The sequence below is a fragment of the Triticum dicoccoides genome, chromosome 1B (assembly GCF_002162155.2).
Source record: "Triticum dicoccoides isolate Atlit2015 ecotype Zavitan chromosome 1B, WEW_v2.0, whole genome shotgun sequence".
Classification (NCBI taxonomy): Eukaryota; Viridiplantae; Streptophyta; class Magnoliopsida; order Poales; family Poaceae; genus Triticum; species Triticum dicoccoides.
Window position 1 is genome coordinate 425,261,832 of NC_041381.1, and position 20,314 is coordinate 425,282,145.

At 45.1% G+C, this 20,314-nt stretch overlaps 1 long non-coding RNA gene across 6 annotated transcripts; it reads left to right on the forward strand.

Moving 5' to 3' along the window:
• Positions 1-9,991: 9,991 nt before the first annotated feature.
• Positions 9,992-19,736, forward strand: LOC119338994. Of its 6 annotated transcripts, none has more exons than XR_005164141.1 (7): positions 9,992-11,127; positions 11,225-11,415; positions 11,497-11,727; positions 17,027-17,057; positions 17,273-17,382; positions 17,616-17,805; positions 19,017-19,736. It is a non-coding gene; the product is annotated as an uncharacterized LOC119338994 (long non-coding RNA). The 6 variants fall into 6 exon arrangements; XR_005164142.1 differs by having other exon boundaries at positions 11,228-11,415; XR_005164143.1 differs by having other exon boundaries at positions 9,992-10,649; positions 10,722-11,415; positions 19,017-19,734.
• The last annotated feature ends 578 nt before the right edge of the window (positions 19,737-20,314 follow it).

Below are 20,314 nucleotides of genomic sequence, written 5' to 3' on the forward strand. Positions count from 1 at the left end.
CCGCTTTACCATTGGGATCAATGTCAAGTTGGCACTTGGTGGGCATTGGAGTAGAGGCCGGCTTGACATCACTTAGCTTGAATCTCTTAAGCATGCCTTGAGTGTATTTGGCTTGGTTGATGAAGGTACCTTCTCTTCTTTGTTTAATATCAAAACCAAGGAAGAACTTCAACTCTCCCATCGAAGACATCTAGAACTTAGAGGTCATGAGAGCGGCAAATTCTTCATTGAAAGCATTGTTAGGGGAACCAAAGATAATGTCATCAACATATAGTTGGCACACAAACAACTCCCCTTTGACCTTCTTAGTAAAAAGAGTGGGATCGATTTGCCCAACTTCAAATCCACGATCTTGTAACAACTTGGTAAGGTGGTCATACCACGCACGTGGGGCTTGTTTAAGGCCATAGAGTGCCTTATCGAGTTGATACACATGATCTAGGAAGTAAGGATCCTCAAACCCGGGGGGTTGCTTGACATAAACCAACTCATTAATAGGACCATTAAGAAAAGAACTTTTCACATCCATTTGTTGTAACTTAAAGTTGTGATGGGAAGCATAAGCAATCAAAAAACGAATGGATTCAAGGCGAGCAATGGGAGCAAAGGTTTCACCGTAGTCGATACCCTCGACTTGGGAGTAGCCTTGTGCTACCAATCTTGCCTTGTTGCGAATGATGTTCCCATGAGCATCTTGCTTGTTCTTGAAAATCCACTTGGTTCCAATGACTTTATGGTTCCCCGAAGGCCTTGGCACCAACCTCCACACCTTGTTGTACTCGAAGTTGTTGAGTTCTTCATGCATGGCATTGAGCCAATCCGAGTCTTTGAGTGCCTCATAGACCTTTTGGGGTTCAAGACAAGAGACAAACGCGTGATGTTCACAATAGTTTGCTAATTGTCTACGAGTACTTACCCCCTTTCTTAGGCTTCCAACCACATTCTCCATGAGATGGCCTTTGGTGGTGAGTTTGGAAGCAATCTTCGCGGCACGACGCTCTAATTCCTCCTCGAATGTGGAAGGAGGAGGGTTAACTTGATCATCTTGAGCACCGTCTTGAGCTTGTTCTTGATCTTGAGCTTGCTCATGATCTTGAACTTGCTCGAGGGGGAGAACTTGACCTTGGGCATCATTTGGAGGTTCACCACCATCTCGAGATTGATCTTGCCCTTGGTCTTGTTCCCGAGGTTGAGGGCCTACACTTTGTTCTTCAGAAGCGTGTGGGTCTTGAGTAGGTGAAGGCTCCACTTGAGTGGAGCATTGTCCTTCTTCTTCGACCACAAGGGGTTCCTCAATGGGTAGAATGTGACCAATACCCATTCTTCTTATGGCTTGGGGAGGAATTTCATCACCTACATCACAAGTACCACTTTGCTCCACTTGGGAGCCGTTATTTTCGTCAAACTCCACGTTACACGTCTCCTCAATGAGTCTGGTGGACTTGTTGAGAACACGGTAAGCATGAGAGTTTGTAGCATAACCAACAAATATGCCCTCATAAGCTCTAGCCTCAAATTTAGACAAACGAACACCTTTCTTGAGAATGAAACACTTACACCCGAACCCCCGGAAGTACTTGAGATTGGGCTTGTTTCTGGTGAGTATCTCATAAGGAGTCTTGTTCAAGCCTTTGCGGAGATAGAGCCGATTGGATGCATGACATGCGGTGTTGATGGCTTCGGCCCAAAAGTTGTATGGAGACTTGAACTCTGCCACATGGTCCTTGCCGCATCCATCAACGTCCGGTTCTTCCTCTCCGCAACACCATTTTGTTGAGGGGTATATGGTGCAGAATATTGATGCTTGATCCCCTCATCACTAAGAAACTCATCCAAGGTGTAGTTCTTGAACTCGGTGCCGTTGTCACTTATTATTGTCAAGATCTTTGCATTATGTTGACGTTGAGCTTCATTTGCAAAGTCGATGACGGTTTGTTGAGTCTCACTCTTCCTCTTGAAGAACTATACCCAAGTGTATCTTGAATAATCATCCACAATCACCAAGCAATACTTTCTACCCCCAAGACTATCAAAGGATGGAGGCCCAAAGAGGTCCATGTGCAGGAGCTCCAAGGGTCTCTTCGAGTAGATGATAGTCGTGGGAGGGTGAGCCGTCTCATGAAGCTTTCCTTCGATACAAGCACTGCAAGCACGGTCTTTGGCAAAACTAACATTTGTTAGTCCACGGACATGGTCCCCCTTGAGAAGACTTTGCAAAGATCTCATATTGACGTGGGCTAAACGGCGATGCCAAAGCCATCCCACATCAACTTTAGCCATTAGGCATGTCGCGGTCTTAGTGGGTTGCTCCGAAAAGTTAATCACATAGAGACTGTTCTCGTCATGCCCAACAAAGGCTACTTTAAGAGTCTTGCTCCACAAGAGGGCCACGGTATCAATATCAAAGAAGGTGGCAAAGACCATGAGTGCAAGTTGACGAACGGAAAGTAAATTGAACGCAAGGGACTCAACAAGCATGACTTTCTCGATCGTTAGATCATGAGAAATGACAACCTTGCCAAGACCCAATACCTTAGAATGTGAGGCATCACCCCACTCGACATTGGTGGGTATAGATGGGATCTTTTGCACGTCCACCACCAAGTCCTTGCTCCCGGTCATATGATTTGTTGCTCCACTATCAAGCAACCATGATCCCCCACCGGAAGCAAACACCTACAAGAGATCAATGCTTGGTTTTAGGTACCCATTTAGTAATGGGTCCTTTGATGTTAGTAACAAGGGTCTTAGGAACCCAAATAGACCATTCAATGTGCTCATAAGAAGAACCAAAAAATTTAGCATAAACATGCACATCACTAGCACGGCACAACACATAAGAGGGGTTAAAGTCGCGGCTTTATTGGGAGAGATGGCTTTGCCCCTTTTGGCATCACCACTCTTCGCATTGTTCTTCTTCTCCTTAGGAGCACCCTCTCCCTCCTTCACAAAAGTTTGCTTAAGCGGGGGAGGTCGTTTGGTCTTGTTGTTCTTCTTCTCGTTCTTCTTCTTGTTCTTGGACTTGGGTGAGAACCCAACTCCCTCCTTGCCCACAACTTACTTTTGATTGCTCAAAAGGTCATTTAGGTTCTTCTCACCTTGTATGCATGACACAAGACCTTTCTCAAGTTGTTCCTTCAACTTGGCATTCTCCTCCACAAGATGCACATGCTCACAACATGGGTTAGTAGCATTTGCATTATCAATTAAGACCATGTGAGGAAATGTGGCCTTTTCCTTGGTTAGCTTAACTTGGAGTTGAGCATGAGACTCCTTGAGGTTTGCATGAGCACCTTTAAAGACCTTATGGGCCTTGTCAAGTACATCAAACTCCTCCTTGAGTCTAGCATGATCAACCCCAAGTTTAGCCTTCTCGAAAGTTAGCACACGAGACACAACAAGAGCATGATCAAGATCTTTCTTTAATTTGGCATGGTTATCGTTGTGTGACTCCTCAAGAGCCAAACGATACCCATGCTCTTCCTCAAGAGCATTAGAGAGATCCGATATCTCATCGGCATAGTCACGACTATGACCTTCCATCTTAGAGATGGTTTCTTCGTGAGCCTCGATCATGTCATTGGCTTCACCAAGTTGTTCCAAGAGAGCAACGAAGTGCTTCTTGGATTTTCCCTTGAGCTTACTCATGAAGGACTCAAATTCATTTACCTCCTCATTAGACCCCTTACCATCATCAAAGCCAACGGTCAAAGAAGGATTAGGAATAATGGTGGTTTTGATGTTGGGGGTTACCTTGTTGGTGGCTTTAGCCATGAGGCACTTGGCGGTGATGTTCTCGTTGGGTGAGTCGAAGAGAGACACCCGAGGAGTTGTGGCAATGGCAACGGATGCCATAGCCATTGCTTCACTATCTTCATCATCATCGTCATCCTCACGGTATTCTTCTTGAACCACCAACCCGCGAGTAGGAGTCTTCTTGGTGAAGTTGTTCTTGTTGGGGAAGGACTTGGCTTTGTCTTTTCAGATGAACTTGCCACCATTGTCTTCCCGCTTCTTGTAAGGACAGTCCGCAACGAAATGGCTCACATTGCCACAGTTGAAACAAGTTCTAACTCGTTGCTTGCCCTTGAGGCCACTCGAGTTGTTCTTGTTGAAGTTGGGTCTTGTATTCTTCTTGCTCCAAAATTGTCTTGAGGCAAGAGCCATGTGCTCATGATAATCATATTTCGTGTCTTCGCAGTTGCTCTCCTCATCTTCTTCTTCCTCTTCTTCCACACTAACCTTGGCCTTCAAGGCAAGGTTGGGCTTCTTTGCCCTTTGAGAATGGAGCACCGCGTTGTCGGCGGTCTTGTCCAAGATGCTCATTGCAACGAACTCATCCAACACTTCACTTGAGGTCATGGAGTGGAAGTCCGGTCTTTGACGAATGACGGAGGACATGGCCTTGTTGTAGGGCATCATGGCCTTGAGGAACTTGCGCTTGATCCAATTGTCATCCGTGTCCTTGCTCCCATGATCTCGGAGTGCGACCGCGAGTTTGGTCACTCTTCGAAAGAGCTCACGAGGTTCTTCATCTTCTTTCATTGCAAACTCATCGGCTTCATCTTGCACCACTTCATAGTTGGAGCGTTGAATGCTAGCACTTCCTCGATAGAGAGACACAACACATTGCCATGCGTCTTTAGCCATGGCATGAGGTCGAAGATGAGGGAGATCTTCGGGAAGGATTGCATCTTGGATGATGAAGAGAGCACTCTCATTGAATTGATTATCCACGGCTTCTCGAGGGGTGAAGTTGCTTGGGTCATGTGGATAGAAACCTTCTTCTATGATTCTCCAAAGATTAGTATTCACATGTTTTAAATGACGCTTGAAACGATAAACCCAAGCCTCAAAATCCTAATTTTTCACAATCTTAGGAGGAGGACCGGCATGATTTAAATGAGTAGAGGGAATCGGTCCACCATAAGTAGGAGGTTCCACATGGGCATAAATGCCGGTGCCATTTCTACCACTAGTAGAAGGACCCTTTTCACTATTAGCTTCCCCCTTGTCGGAGTTAGCATCCGTCACCTTGTTAGTGGGATCACCCACTTTCATCGGCGAGGTGGATAGTTTAAGTCCTTCTAGGAATTTAGTAAACATGCTTTCAACCTCGGTCATCATGGAGGTTTTCAATGTGTCTAAAGCCACATTGAACTCCTCACGGGAGACCGAGGTTCCCCCATCGGCCGTAGACGAGATAGGATTCACACCGGAGTGCTCCTCCGCACCGTCGTTGGTGTCAACCATACTCTTCGGACGGCAAAGTCCTTAATAAATAGATGAGACTCTGATACCAATTGAAAGGATCAATATGGTTGACTAGAGGGGGGTGAATAGGCAACTAATAATTTTTAAGCTTTTCTTTAACAATTTAAACCTTGTGACAAAATAGGTTGTCTAGATATGCAACTAAGTGGACAACCTATATGATGCAATGACAACTAGCACACAAGCAAACAATAGATACAACACAAGTAAGCTTGCAAAAGTAAAGGCACGAAATAACCAAGAGTGGAGCCGGTGAAGACGAGGATGTGTTACCGAAATTCCTTCCTTTTAAAGGGAAGTACGTCTCCGTTAGAGCGGTGTGGAGGCACAATGCTCCCCAAGAAGCCACTAGGGCCACCGTAATCTCCTCACGCCCTCACACAATGCGAGATGCCGTGATTCCACTATTGGTGCCCTTGAACGCAGCGACCGAACCTTTACAAACAAGGTTGGGGCAATCTCCACAACACTTGGAGGCTCCCAACAACACCACGAAGCTTCACCACAGTGGAGTATGGCTTCGAGGTGACTTCAACTGTCTAGGGTGCTCAAACACCCAAGAGTAACAAGATCCGCTAGGGATTAGTGAGGGAATCAAATATCTCTTGGTGGAAGTGTAGATCGGGCCCTTGTCACCCAATCCCGAGCAAATCAACAAGTTTGATTGGCTAGGGAGAGAGATCGGGCGAAAATGGAGCTTGGAGCAACAATGGAGCTTAGAGGTGGAAGAGGTGGTCGAGTAGAGGTAGGAGACGCCCCTTTTATAAAGACATGGAAGAGATCCAACCGTTATCCACATGTTCAGCCTGCGACATGCGGTACTATTGCTCCAGGAGCGCGGTACTACCGCAAGGCCACGCGATACTACCGTGGAGGACCACGGTACTTTCGCGGCAGCAGCAGAGGCCGGGACTTGCCTGACTGAGTGCAGTACTACCGCTTGCGCGGTACTACCGCTCCCCCTTGCGGTACTACCGCAAGGCAGGAAAGTCAAAGCCTACGAAGAGCGCGGATGAAATAAAATACATCCGTGCCTACTTCCACTGAAAATGAAACAGTGCAAAAACTCCGACGCGGTACTACCGCACATGAGGCGCGGTAATACCGTTGAGGCGCGGATGTAAAAAATTACATCCGCTCCTACTACCGCGACGCAGCGGTACTAGGTATGAGGGCCACGGTACTACGACTCCAGGGGAGCGGTACTACCGTGGCCTCCCGCGGTACTACCGCGCAAGCTACTACCGTACCGAAGAAGCACTAGGCCTGGGGCCACGGTACTAAGGCTCCAGAGGAGCGGTACTACCGTGACCCCCAGTGGTACTACCGCAGGTGCTTGCGGTACTACCGCTCCATAGAGCAGTACTACCGCAAGTACAGCAGTAGCCGTCAGATTAAGCACAACTAGGATAACGGAGAGATGCTCCAAAGTGCAAGGGAAAGGAAGGACATGTGTACGTGTTGATTCCACCCGAACCTTTCCGACGCGGACCCCCTCTTAATAGTACGGTTCTCCTACGACTCAAATCCACCAAAGAGAAACGTAGAACAACGCCGTCTTCAATAGTCTTCGAGGGGCACCGAATTGTCTCGTGCCTAGTGATGAAGCGTCTGAGAAACTCAAGGCACATGATTAGTCCGCAAAAGCATTGTCATCAATCACCAAAACACCTAAGGGATAAATATGCCCTTATAAAATGGGTAGTCCAAAGTTAAGTGGAGATGTGTATCATTTGTTTACTCTTGGTATAAGACACAATTATAGTCAGGAAGGTGAACAGACTTCTTTGGAGCATGTTCCTTGTGCTTAGTCTGACATGAAGAAGGGGACAGAAGAAATTCTTAGTTGGTAGGCACTTACCTAGATCTACTGGAATTGTTTGGGGCGGGATTGAGTTATACTACCTTCCTCTGGGTTAATTAGTCCCCCTTACTTCTTGGGTTAAAGTTTTACCATAGATTTAATTAGCAAAATATTATATATATATATATATATATATATATATGTGTGTGTGTGTGTGTGTGTGTGTGTGTGTGTGACAAAATAATATCATTAGAAATTTCTTTTAAATATGAATCTAGAAACATAATTTATATGGCATATAATTTATATTTTGCTAATCAAACCTAAGATCAAAGTTTAGCACAAAAAACAAAGAGGACTAATAAAACTATATGGATGTAGTGATCGACAACCACATATGCTACTACTCGTCATACCAAGCTTTGAAGACCACAATAGTCACTTGTCGTAATAAACGAAATTCGGAAACCGTTGAAGGAACATCGGTTATGGATCACCCTAAGCAGAGTAGGCTTGCAATTCTTCACAAACCAGTCCATGATGTAGAATAACTCAAAAGAAGAGATCGAAGTTACTTCACCAGGAGTGAGCCAACTATTTTCCTTGATTTACACATCAACTGTGAATATCTGAAGAGAGCCAACGGATCTGGCAAATGATATGTGGGTGGATCGGAACTAAGATAATGCCCTTACTTGAACAAATACCTATTTATGATTATACTCCCCATGCAAGCATCCGCAAATACAAGAGAAGTAATTAAGATAAATCTAACCATAGCATTTAACATATGGATAAAGAACATACCCTTCTGAAACAATTCATAAAATGAGGTTTAGGTTTCTATCACTCTTGCAACCCATCCTTGATAAACTAGTTCCACAATGCCTTCCCCTAGGCCCATAGATGCTGAAGTGTCATGTAGTCGGTGTTCATATAATGATATGTCTCCAATATATCTATAATTTTTTTATTGTTCCGTGCTATTATATTATCAATCTTGGATGTTTTATATACATTATTATGCTATTTTATATCATATATGGGACTAACTTATTAACCTAGTGCCCAGTGCGAGTTGTTGTTTTTTCCTTTTTTTTGTATTTAGAGAAAATCAATACTAAACGGAGCCCAAATGCAACAAAACTTTTTTACGATTTCTTAGACCACGAGGCACCCTGGAAGCTTTGGGAGGAGGCTAGAAGGGCTATGAGGCGACGACAAGCTCAAGGGGGGGCCAAGCTTGTGGCCCCCTCGTGGCTCCTCTAGCCCTAATTTTTCTTCTATAAATACCAAAATATTCCCCGTAGACCAGAGGGCACACCAAAAATATTTTTCCATCGCCGTAAGTTTCTGTCTTCATGAGATCCCATCTGGGGACCTTTTCTGGTACTCTACCGGAGGGGGATTCAATCATGGAGGGCTTCTACATCAATCTTGCTGCCCTTCTGATGATGTGTGAGTAGTTTACCACAGACCTACGGGTCCATAGCTAGTAGCTAGATGGCTTCTTCTCTCTCTTTGATCTTCAATACAATGTTCTCCTTGATGTTCTTGGAGATCTATTCGATGTAATATTCTTTTGCGGTGTGTTTGTTAAGATCCAATGAATTGTGAGTATATGATCAGATTATCTATGAATATTATTTGAGTCTTCTCTGATCTTTTTTATGCATAATTTATATAGCTTTATATTTCTCTTTGATCTATTGATTAGGTTTGGCCAACTAGATTGATTTTTCTTGCAATGGGAGAGGTGCTTTGTAATGGGTTCAATCTTGCGGTGCTCAATCCAAGTGATAGAAGGGGGCATGACACGTATTTGTATTGTTGCCATTAATGATAAAAATATGGGGTTTGTTCATATTGATTGGATCTATCCATCTACATCATGTCATCTTGCTTAAGGCATTACTCCGTTTTTGTTAACTTAATACACTAGATGCATGCTGGATAACGGTCGATTTGTGGAATAATAGTAGTAGATGCAGGCATAAGTCAATCTACTTGTCTCGGACGTAATGCCTATATACATAATCATTGCCTTGGATACCTTCATAACTATGTGCTTTTCAATCAATTTCTCAATAATAATTTGTTTACCCGCTGTATGCTTTCTTTCAAGAGAAGCCTCTAGTCTAACTAGTTACTAAGCTCCCAGGAAATCGGAGCTCCCGGTGAATCGCGGCTGGCGAGCGGCGCGTCGGCCCGTTTGACAGCGGTTGAGATCAATAGTCTCAGTTGGGTCGGGTCGTGGGTCGTGGGTCCCAGTTCAGTTCAATAGTCAAACGTGATGGATTTCGACCGTGGCCTCGATTTTGACCGGGTCGGTCGAGCTGAGAGGAGTCAGGCCTCGGTGTGGATCCCACCAGCCAATGCTATGCCAACGTTCTCAGCGGTATAGCTGGCCAAACGGGCCGGGCTAAACAGGCCGGCCCGCGAGCACACCGGCACGGCCCGCCATGGGCCAGGCACGACACGGGCTAAACGGGCCGTGCCCGGCACGCGGCACGCCTTGGGCCATGCCTGGGCCTGGAGCCTGGGCACGCGGGCCGGCACGGCACGGCCCGTTTAATTTTTTTATATATTTTTTAGATTTATATATATATATATACCTAAAATACAGCCCAATAGGCCTAAAAACCAGCCCAGCAGGCTGAAAATGTGCAGCCCAGCGTGCTAAACGGGCCATCGGGCCGGCCCGTTTACTAATCAGGCCGTGCCTGGGCCAAGGAGCAGCACCCGTGGGCCGGCACGGCACGGCCCGGCTATTAAACGTGCCATGGCGGGCCGTGCCGGGCCAGGCACGATTAGCACGGGCCGTGCCGTGCCGTGCCGGGCCGGCCCGTTTGGCCAGGTCTGCTCAGCGGGGAGGCTCCACCGCGAAAAGGCCTTGCTCAGCCCCTGCGTCGCTCTTGCCGGCACCACGGGCAGCAACGACTCCGTCCCGGCCAGTAGCCCCCTCGACTCCTCCCTCCTGTTGCTGTCGCCGGTACATGCAGTGGTGGGATCCGTTCTCTCCGCCTCATGGGGGGCGCCATGGATCTCGCAGCTGAAGACGCTCGGCGCGGTAGGGTTTGGGGCCAGCGGCGTGGGTGGATCTGCGGCGGTGGCGGCAGCCGATGCGGGGGGTCGACGATCGCGTCGCGCCAGATCTGCCTGCTCCGGTGTTGTCGGTGGTAGTGGAGGCTTCGTCGTGTGCCCATTCTAGCCACATCTGGCCGTGTGGACTCATCTGCGGTGGCTTTGGCGAGCGGTGTGCGGCCGCCGGGATGGAGGACGGCGGTGCGGCAGCGTTCGCGTTTGGTGGTTGTTTCAGGGCGGCCATTACATCAGGGGAAGTGGTGAGGGCTTCGGTGGTCGCCAGAGAGGATGCGCTGACTTCAGGTTGGCCTGCCCTCGATCTGTCCGTGTTCTGCCGCCGCAACTCCCGCGTCATGGGTGTGCTGAGCCTGCATCTTGCTCCGTCCTAGCGGCTGGGCGTCCTGGTCAGCCTTCCATTTTCGCCTCCCTCTTTGTGGGTTGCATAGGGCGATTGGCGTGATGTGCAGCCGTTCTATTTAGGGATTCGGTGTGTATGATGACATTTTCTTGCTGTTCTCTAAGATGATTTATAGTCCTTTACCCATTGATTTTCTGCTAGGTGGTCATTCCCTTTTTCCAGCCAGTCACTGATGCCATCGGGTTGGGCATTGCGTTTGTTCGTTTGATCACACACTACCAGTCCCTGCCATAGGAAGGCAGCAGCCACTGTGTGTCGTCCAGGATGGAGAGGATGACGGTGTCAGCATGGATGAAGAGGGTGAAGTAGCTGGTCAGGTTAAAGGGCACCGTCACTAACTAGTCCGCCAGCACGGACAGCAGGCCTTTGCCCTCGCCCACACAAATGTTGTGTGCTCCTGGCAGTTGGGCGCCATGTACATGCTCCGACAGGATGTGGCTGCACATGGTCACTGTCGTCACAAGTAGGAAGCTATCGCTGAATCACGTTTTTATTGGAAGGCATAGGAAGCTTTCTACCATTGGAAGAACATAGTTGTTTTGCTCGTGTATGTCGCAAAAATAAACCTTCTAATTTGTGTTTGATCCTTTACGAAGGACACAAATTTTCTCTATGACTAACCTTTTGTTTCATTTTTCTTTCAGCAGTACATGATTGATCATCTGCAGTAAGTATCATTCACTGGGTGTTTGTGTTGGAAATTTAGGTGCTAGATAATGGCAGAAATGACACACATGAGCTTGTGGAGTGCATGGGCCCAACCACTGATATTGGTTTAAAATTATTTATGCTCAAGGACCAACTTGCTCAGCCAATTGAACACATGCATATACAGGTCCTCTGAATTAAACCTCTTTTGTGGTATATGATGGACATATTTTATGTTTTGAAATCACTCAAAAGTTACCTTTTGCAGCGTCGGTGCAGCAGCAGCCTTGTGATGCAGTTACAATGGGCAATATGAGTTAAACTACTTGAGCTTCATTACACACCTCGGTGCAATAGGGATTTAGATTTCCTTTTTGAGTTAATTGTGCTTAGAATCAGTACTTAGTCACATTATCACCATTTGTGCAGAATATGTCTTAAAGAAGATGTTGCAGTTTTCAGATTACTACACAAGAGAGAGGATCAGGCATATTCAATGGTAGGAGAATTACTCCTTCACATCCTGCCAGTTGTAAGATATACTCCTGCTAATTGGAGTAGTGTATAAAAAATTTCAAACAATTATTTCATGAGATAATCTGTGTTCGGGTACGAATTGGATAGCTAAGTCCGAATTTGAAGTGGTTTTATTTTGGCGTTCATTGAGTATACTCTCTAGGAACTAGATTGAAAGTGGATGGGTTTCCTGATCTACGTCGGGTATGGAATGTTCTTATAAAATTCTGGCACAAGTGTTACATGATTCCCCTGTCATTTCTTAATATGCTTTATCAAGCATTAGCATTTTGGAGCTTTTGTTTCTTCTACTTATTGATCGTGTGTTTCTCTCTTCACAACAACAACAAACAACAACAAAGCCTTTAGTCCCAAACAAGTTGGGGTAGGCTAGAGGTGAAACCCATAAGATCTCGCAACCAACTCATGGCTCTGGCACATGGATAGCAAGCTTCCACGCACCCCTGTCCATAGCTAGCTCTTTGTCGATACTCCAATCCTTCAGGTCTCTCTTAACGGACTCCTCCCATGTCAAAATCGGTCGACCCCGCCCTCTCTTGACATTCTCCACACGCTTTAGCCGTCCGCTATGAACTGGAGCTTCTGGAGGCCTGCGCTGAATATGCCCAAACCATCTCAAACGATGTTGGACAAGCTTCTCCTCAATTGGTGCTACCCCAACTCTATCTCGTATATCATCATTCCGGACTCGATCCTTCCTCGTGTGGCCACACATCCATCTCAACATACGCATCTCCGCCACACCTAACTGTTGAACATGTCGCCTTTTAGTCGGCCAACACTCCGCGCCATACAACATTGCGGGTCGAACCGCCGTCCTGTAGAACTTGCCTTTTAGCTTTTGTGGCACTCTCTTGTCACAAAGAATGCCAGAAGCTTGGCGCCACTTCATCCATCCGGCTTTGATTCGATGGTTCACATCTTCATCAATACCCCCATCCTCCTGCAACATTGACCCCAAATACCGAAAGGTGTCCTGCCGAGGTACCACCTGGCCATCAAGGCTAACCTCCTCCTCCTCATAGCTAGTAGTACTGAAACCGCACATCATGTACTCGGTTTTAGTTCTACTAAGCCTAAACCCTTTCGATTCCAAGGTTTGTCTCCATAACTCTAACTTCCTATTTACCCCCGTCCGACTATCGTCAACTAGCACCACATCATCCGCAAAGAGCATACACCATGGGATATCTCCTTGTATACCCCTTGTGACCTCATCCATCACCAATGCAAAAAGATAAGGGCTCAAAGCTGACCCCTGATGCAGTCCTATCTTAATCGGGAAGTCATCGGTGTCGACATCACTTGTTCGAACACTTGTCACAACATTATTGTACATGTCCTTGATGAGGGTAATGTACTTTGCTGGGACTTTGTGTTTCTCCAAGGCCCACCACATGACATTCCGCGGTATCTTATCATAGGCCTTCTCCAAGTCAATGAATACCATATGCAAGTCCTTCTTATGCTCCCTATATCTCTCCATAAGTTGTCGTACCAAGAAAATGGCTTCCATGGTCGACCTCCCAGGCATGAAACCAAACTGATTTTTGGTCACGCTTGTCATTCTTCTTAAGCGGTGCTCAATGACTCTCTCCCATAGCTTCATTGTATGGCTCATCAGCTTAATTCCACGGTAATTAGTACAACTCTGAACATCCCCCTTGTTCTTGAAGATTGGTACTAATATACTCCGTCTCCATTCTTCTGGCATCTTGTTTGCCCGAAAAATGAGGTTGAAAAGCTTGGTTAGCCATACTATCGCTATGTCCCCGAGACCTTTCCACACCTCAATGGGGATACAATCAGGGCCCATCGCCTTGCCTCCTTTCATCCTTTTTAAAGCCTCCTTCACCTCAGACTCCTGGATGCGCTGCACAAAACGCATGCTGGTCTCATCAAAGGAGTCATTCAGTTCAATGGTAGAACTCTCATTCTCCCCATTGAACAGCTTGTCGAAGTACTCCCGCCATCTATGCTTAATCTCTTCGTCCTTCACCAAGAGTTGGCCTGCTCCGTCCTTGATGCATTTGACTTGGCCAATATCCCTCGTCTTCCTCTCCCGGATCTTAGCCATCTTATAGATGTCCCTTTCACCTTCCTTCGTGCCTAACCGTTGGTAGAGGTCCTCATATGCCCGCCCCCTTGCTTCACCAACAGCTTGCTTTGCGGCCTTCTTCGCCATCTTGTACTTCTCTATGTTGTCTGCACTCCTATCCAGGTATAGGCGTCTGAAGCAATCTTTCTTCTCTTTAAGCGCCTTCTGGACATCATCATTCCACCACCAGGTATCCTTATCTTCGCTTCTCCTTCCCCTGGACACTCCAAACTCCTCTGAGGCCACCTTACGAATGCAAGTCGCCATATTCATCCACACATTGTCCGCATCCCCTCCTTCCTCCCAAGGGCCCTCCTTAAATACCCTCTCCTTGAACACCTGAGCTACCTCCCCCTTGAGCTTCCACCACTTCGTTCTAGCGACCTTGGCACGCTTATCTCGCTGGACACGAATCTGAAAGTGGAAGTCAGCAACCACCAGCTTATGCTGGGGTACAACACTCTCGCCAGGTATCACCTTACAGTCTAGGCACGCACGCCTATCTTCTCTTCTCGAGAGGATGAAATCAATCTGGCTAGAGTGTTGGCCACTACTAAAAGTCACCAGATGTGATTCTCTCTTTCTAAAGAGGGTGTTAGCTACAATCATGTTGTAGGCTAGAGCAAAGCTTAAGACATCTTCTCCTTCTTGATTCCTGATGCCATAGCCAAAGCCCCCATGCGCCCCTTCAAAACCTGTGTTAGATGTACCCACGTGGCCATTGAGGTCTCCTCCTATGAAGAGCTTCTCACCAATCGGTACACTCCTAACCATGTCTTCCAAGCCTTCCCAGAACTCCCTCTTGGTGTTCTCATTGTGGCCTACTTGCGGGGCATATGCGCTGATAACATTGAGAACCAAGTCCTCAGCTACCAGCTTGACCAGGATAATCCGGTCCCCACATCTCCTGACGTCTACCACTCCATACTTGAGGCTCTTGTTGATCAAGATGCCTACGCCATTTCTGTTTGCAGCCGTCCCCGTGTACCACAGCTTGAAGCCGGTATCCTCCACCTCCTTCGCCTTCTGTCCTCTCCATTTGGTTTCTTGGACGCAAAGGATATCAACACCTCTCCTCACTGCTGCATCAACTAGCTCCCGAAGCTTCCCTGTCAGAGACCCTACGTTCCAGCTACCTAAGCGAATCCTCCTAGGCTCGGCTAGCTTCCTTACCCTTCGCACTCGTCGAGTCAAATGCGAAGACCCTTGCTCATTTTCCACTACATCCGGGCGCCGATGTAGCGCGCCACTAAGGATGCGACGACCCGATCCTCGCTCACTTGCCACCGTATCCGGATCAAGATACGGCGCGCCACTTGGGGGGTGACGGCCCGGCCCTTGCCCATTTTCCACCACACCCGGGTTCCAATGTGGCGCGTCGCTGAGAGGGTTACGCCCCAACGAAAATCTTTTGGGTTTCATCTCCATAAGAGTGGCTGAGTTTTTACGTTGGCTCGCCAAGCCTATCACAACCCTCCTCCTTTACCCGGGCTTGGGACCGGCTATGTTGAGACAACATAGGCGGAGTTTGTTTCTCTCTTCACAGCCATGAACAAAAGTCATGGTCTCTCTGTGTTCTCCATATTAGTTCTTCAAAAGTGAAAATCAAAATACTGAAGATTGCAACCCTTCCTATATTACTATTCTCCATCATTGTTTGTGGGAAGAATATGAAATTTTAAATATTACATCCGCAGCAGATGGCAATGAACTTTGTTTGCATTTCCTACTCCCGTTGAGAACTTTACTACTGAGCATGTGTTCTCAATTTCTTTTTTAAAATATGACTATGATTGTTAATAGCTTTTTAAATGGCATATTTTTTATGTAGGAAAAATTGCCAAAATTACCCACAATAAGAGCGGTTGCCTTTTCATCCATGAAAAAAACATAATGTCTCTTTGTGATTGTAGATGAGCGCAGTAATAGTCATGTATATTATGAACCTGTGATTGTTGTATATTACAAACCTGTGATTGTGAACCTGTAAAGTATAAGTTGATGAAAACTATTTGAGCAGGAACATCATCAAACATATAGTCTTAATTGTTTGTGTGTATGCTTAGTTAGAACATGATAGGACCTCCACCGTGATATAGGAACAAGTCAAGCTTCTTGTTGTATATAGTCTTAATTGTTTGTGTGTATGCTTAGTTAAAACATGATAGGACCTCCACCGTGATATAGGAACAAGTCAAGCTTCTTGTTGTTAGACAAACTGGGAAACCTCTTGCTAGGTTATGGCCTTTGTTGCACCTTCCCTTGCCATCCCTTTTTAGCTCAGTTCTCTACTTTAGCCTGTAATGATCATTTAAGTCGTCCAAGGAAGAGATGTTACAGGGTCTTTTCTTTCCATTACAATTTACATGGTAGATACCTGTGAACTTGTTGCATATGTCATAAGGGTGGATCTAAACTTTGTTTATTTAATCTTTGTCATGAATGATTGCTATATTTCGTTCTTTACGTCAGCTTGCAGGGTTTTTTTGCATGTCCTGCTATTTTGTTTTATTTCGCAACATTTCCCGATGTCCTCAAACTGATCTCATTGGATGATCTGAAAGATGAAAAATTTCATGGAAAACTGTGCAGCTTAAAACATACATTTTCTGCAAACCATCAAGCGGTGGAAAGGGACCAATATTCTTTATATTGGATTTCATGGTTATTTATGATACAACAAAATGGAATTGTTTCATGTTTGCCCTGCATATTGCAATATATGGAGTTACTTCTCCAGTTGGGACCACAATCAGTTTTTTCTCATCATATACCTTTGAAATATTGCTTTCTATCAATATTTTTGCCCTATTATAACTACACTATCTTTTAGCAATGTTGTCTATTGGCTTCACTGCATATGGAAGAACTGCTGAAGGGTATTGTATGATGACGCAACAAATGCCTATATTGGACAGCATTTTCCTTGCTAGAGAAAAATACTGAAGGAAATATTACTGGAGACGTGTGTAGACATCATTTTTGTACATTTGACTGAAGGTTAATTGAGAATGGTGTCCAGTATAGGCATTTGCTAGAGAAGAATACTGGAGGAAATATTGAGACGTCTATTGTCTATATATACTGCACATTTGACTGATGATGATTTTTTTGCCCTCTAATTGACTAATTTTGTTTTACTAATACTTTGGTTCTTTGGCAGGTTTCCAAAATTGCAGCAGATTATATGTGAGGTGGTTTCCTGTACATTTGACTGAAGATTATTTGAGAATAGATACAAATTCATAGTGTCGATCGATGTCATTATCCTAGAAAACTTAGAAATACTTTACATGCTTTTAGTGCTAGCTTTTGTAAAAATAAACCCGAAGCCGTGTACTTTTAAGATTTTACATGTATAAAACTAAAAATTGAAGTGGATTAAGTTTTTTGTTGCGTTCTTCTGTAGGGATCTGTGTCAATGAAAGAACAGGAGCTTAACTGGCCCATGAACCAAATGAATGTGCATTGAGCACAAGTCAGAACTAATGGTCTGACAAACGGCGCAGCAAAGCACGCGTACGCTTCTAGTGAAAACTATGGCCCTAAGTCTATCTTTTATCATATTGTTTTTAGATCTACAAAATCAAAAACACAAAAATACTTTGCTGCAATTTATTGACTTTTATTTTGTTTGCACTTTTACTTATCTTTTATATCCATCCCTATCAGATCTCATCCTTGCAAGTAACCGTGAACGTATTGACAACCCCTTTATCGCGTTGGGTGAAAGTATTTGTTTGCTTGTGTAGGTACAACTATTGGAGACATGTGTGCTCCTCCTACTAGATTGATACCTTCATTCTCAGCTGAGGGAAATACTTATCTCTACTTTGTTGCATCATCCTTTCCTCTTCAAGAAAAAAACCAACGCAAGCTCAAGAAGTAGCAAGAAAAATTTGTGGCGCCATTACCGGGGAGGATCTACATCAAGCTTATCAAGTACCTATTATAAATTCTCATCTTTTGAATTTACATTATTTGTCATTTTTCTCTCGTTTTCATCTCCCCCACTTCTAAAACATTTTCAGAAAAAATACAAAAATATTTGCCTTTTTCCGTTTGCCTTTTTGTTTGCTTTTATGTGTTACTTAGTTTGTTTACTTGTTCGCTTGGCATAATTGTATGTTTATTGCAAATTAGAAGCAAAAAAGTTTATGGATCCTCACCCACTTGCTATTTATTTTTTTTAAATATTCAATTATGATGAACCAATTGCTAGTGGGTTGAGTGCACTAGATTATCTTTATGAAGTTTTGCTTGAAATTTGTGAATCTAAAAATTGTGATGAAGTGCTAAAAGAAGAAATTTATGAAGTGATTAATGATAGCTACTTGAATGAAAAGCATGATTGCAACGGTGTTACTATAAATTCTATTAATGTCAATTGTGATAATAATATGCAAAACTCGAAGCTTGGGTATGCTAATTTTGATATGTCCATTACTTATTGCAATGATCATAATTGGGGTGATTCTTCTTATGATCTTGAAGATTTATTTAAGCCTCGTAATGAATATGTTTGCGATAATATTGAAAGTGAGTTTGGAAGAGTTCCAACTTTAGGTAATAATGATCCCACTACTTTGTAGAATGATCAATTTTATGAAATTTTTGATAAAAGTGGGCTTGGAGAGGTCGTGACTTTATTTGATGATAATCCCGATATTTTGGAAGGTTGTCAACTTTTCATGCATGTGGATCATGTAAAGAATATGTTATGTGGTAGCTATATTGTTGAATTTGATTATGATCCTACATGTATTTATTATAAGAGAGCAAAATATGGTTGTAGAAGTTTTCATGTTACTAAATTACCTTCCGTTATGTTGAGATTGTCAATGTTTTATTCCTCTCCTTTGCATATGTTAGATATTTCTTGTCTTGATAATTTGTTTGCTTATAAAATTCCTATGCATATGAAGCATGTTAGACTTTAATTTGTTTATCACATGTTTTATGATTCTTTCTTTGTGTTTCAATTATTACCTTTCATGTGAGTATCATTGAAATCTCAATGCCTAGCTAAAATGCTTTAAAGAAAAGCGTTTGTTGGGAGACAACCTAATATTTTTATTTTCTATTTTTAAATAATTTACCATTATAATTCTGTTATGATGGTGATATTGAGTTTAAATTAGTGTTTGTGCCAGTAAGACCTTTGGGATTGTCGGGGAAATATACAGGGGCATGCATTTTCCCCTCGTGCATGGACAAGCACCAGCTCAAGTCAAAGAGTGAAGAACCAAGAGACTTGAAGAACCAACATGCATCTCAGAGAGACCAAGATCAAGCCAGAAGAATGAGATATCTACAAGAGAAGGGCCTCCCTTGTCGGGCAGGCGAGCCCGACAAGGGGCGAGGCCACCACCAGAAGCAAGCAACCAAGACTCCCCGGCAAAGCCTGCCGGGGTTCATGGGGTGCTAAACCACCCCGCCAACCACTCTAGCATGACTCACGTCGTCAATCAGTGTGGTGTCAAGCCACAAGGTGATTAAGTGGCAGCCATTTGCCACATGGAGGTCATTTCCTACAGAAGAAACCCGCAGATGACACCCGTCCTGCGACGTGTCAAGAGAACAGGCACGGAGTTGGCGAGATAGCCCGGCCAGCCTTGCCGGGCAACCAGTGATGTGACACTAAGCAGTTTATTTAGTGCACCCTATCAGCTCGAAAAGTTAGGTATGATAGCACTATTCGCTATCATATCAGTGGATAATGACCACTTTTCCACTATGGTGACCCCTTAATTTATAAAAGGAGGCCCATGGCACCCGTAGAAAGGGTTGGGAAGTTGATGAACCCAAGCCATCATACGCGCGTAGCCGCTACAGCCCCGAGGCAAACCCTGTCAGGCAAGTGTACTACTCACCATCACATTCATTCCACCATCAATCCACCAAATCAGGAGTAGGGTCTTACACCTCGCGGTGGACCGAACCTGGGTAAATTGCTCGTGTGCTCTCTGTCGTGCTGCCGTGCGCTGACCTGCTCTTTCTGCAACGCGACATCTCCCCGCCGAACCAACAAGGGGCCACCCGATTGTTGGGGAACGTAGCAGAAATTCAAAATTTTCCTATGAGTCACCCAGATCTATCTATGGAGAGACTAGCAATGAGAGAGAGGAGTGCATCTACATACCCTTGTAGATCGCTAAGCGGAAGCATTCAAGAGAACGGGGTTGAAGGAGTCGTACTCGTCGTGATCCAAATCACCGGAGATCCTAGTGCCGAACGGACGGCACCTCCGCGTTCAAAACACGTACAGCCCAGTGACGTCTCCCAGGCCTTGATCCAACAAGGAGAGAGGGAGAGGTTGGGGAAGACTCCGTCCAGCAGCAGCACAACGGCGTGGTGGTGATGGAGGAGCGTGGTATTCCAGCAGTGCTTCGCCAAGCACCGCGAGAGATGAGGAGGGAGAGAGGTAGGGCTGCGCCAGGGAGAGGGAGAC